The sequence below is a fragment of the Atta cephalotes genome (assembly GCF_000143395.1).
Source record: "Atta cephalotes unplaced genomic scaffold scaffold00032, whole genome shotgun sequence".
Taxonomy (NCBI): Eukaryota; Metazoa; Arthropoda; class Insecta; order Hymenoptera; family Formicidae; genus Atta; species Atta cephalotes.
In genome coordinates, this window is record NW_012130096.1 from 3,031,925 (window position 1) to 3,034,166 (window position 2,242).

Consider the following 2,242-nt stretch of genomic DNA (forward strand, 5'->3'; position numbering starts at 1 on the left):
GAGAGAGAGAGAGGGTCGGGGAAGAGAAGAAAGTGGAACAGGAAATAGACTGAGTCGAGGAAAATTGAGGAAAGGAAAGAAGCAGAGTTAGTAGATCTATTTCATGTTTTAACTCAAGGTTGTATCGAATGTTATCATTTATTAGATGCTGAAGACACGTGAGATTCACTTTTAATCTCGGAAAGATATAGATTGAAAAGAGAAAATGATATAATTGTTTCAATATCGAAGTTTTGATATTTATCATAGTTATTATTATCATAGTTAACATCAAAAATTGAAAAATAAGACCCCTTGATTTTCTAATAAGACCTCTTGAATTCTATCTTTATCTTTCTTTAGACAATGATATGTTTCTTTTTTCTCTGTATTCCCGTTTTTTCTTGCAAGCGATTACAAAATTTTTGGAGTTATGTCGTAGTAGCAGATGAGATACATATAGATAACAATAAACTAATATACACTATAGACAAATATTGTAAAATACAAATGATTGCGATGGCTAGATTAATATTGCTGAATAGAATAGACTAAGAAAATAGTAAAACTCGGAAAGAGGAGGAAAGAAAAAGGTCGCAGAGAATCAGAAGACGCGGACAGGTGGAGAATGCAGTGGCCTGACCCGCACGTTTGGGTTTGACCAAGGAACTTTGGTATGAGAACTACGAAAGTTCTTGTCGAGGATGAGCGAGGAGGCAGCATCAACGTAGAGTAGACCGTGGTATACAAGAGGCGACAGTGGCGAGGGATACGAGAGAGAAGAGAAGGTGGATGAGGCGGACGCCTCGGCTCCGTGTCGAACTCGATAATACTCGAGGACTCGAAAGGCTGGTCCCAACGCCGTAATCCTCGAGTGGCAGGGACCAGGGAACGACGCGGGGCAACGTGAATAGGGAACGGCGAGGGGAAAGGAGAGACGGCTGATACATCGGTCTGATATCTGCTTTCGAACCTGGATCGATGATACTGTGCGATGCAGCATCGACGACCATTGGCTACGGCTCGATAAGCTCAGGAAGACCCGGTCGAAATCCGAGACCGAGGGATAATCAGGAGTTACCGCCGTGGCTTCTACGTGGTACTGTTGCTCGAGATAGCTCGTTCGCCAAGGTGATCCCAGCACGGTCGAGATGTACGCTACGAATATAACGTCGCGACAATATTATCGAAAGAAGAGGGGAGTTAATGTCGTTTCTTGTTTCTTCTCAAGTCAGAACGAAATCAAAACTTCCGATCTCGAATAAGTGATGATTTCTTTAGACAGCCACACAAGTAGTAGGTAGTCGTTATGAGTAGACGTAATGCCACAAATTCGACAAATTTAGCTACTTTTTAGTGTCAGGCCTTTTTTAATCTTAGAAATCTATTTTTTTTAATCTTAACAATTTTTTCTGGAATAAGTCTTGTTATAATTTATTATTTTATTGTCTATAAAGCTTTCCTGTTCTGTAAAAGTTAATACTTATAAAATTTCATATATTAAGAAAAATTTTAGATATTTACAATTATAAATGTTACTATAATCATGATAATTATTATTATAATGTTACATATAATAATATAATATTAAATATAATATTATATGTATAGTTCTATCAATAAATATATCTATATTTATTTATATCGTTCGAAAATGACTGTAATTATAGTCGTATTATCATAAAAAAATGTTGCAATTATTGAATTATAACTAATCAAAATTACCAACAAAAGTCATAACAGTTATTAATATGCTAATATTACCACACTGCTGTGGCTCTTATTGGCAATTTTGATTGGTTTGTGATTTATTCTTGAAATCAAGAAAATATATAATATTTGGTTTAAATTATCAATTATAATTAAATTATAGTAAACATTTTTATGATAATAATTATTATTAATATGCAGCAATAATAATTACAGTGACATATAATTATAGTAACAAATAACAAAAAATGTTTCTCTCAGTGCGGATTCGAAAGTCTAACGTTTCGAATATTGTTGGAAAGTTTAACGTTTCCTTGAATATTGTTGGAATATTTGGAAATTATATTTGTTTGTGTAGAGTTTGTTAAAATTCACTATTTATGAAAAAGATTTTAGATTTTATTCTAGTTTTTGTACTGTCGATTACATTCTAACTAATTGAAGCTTTCGCTGCAAAGTGTCAAAAATGGAAATGCGTACTTTAATTATATATATTAGCTTATATTGATTATCAAATATTGACTACCAAATATTTCATCATTACTTTAAAAAG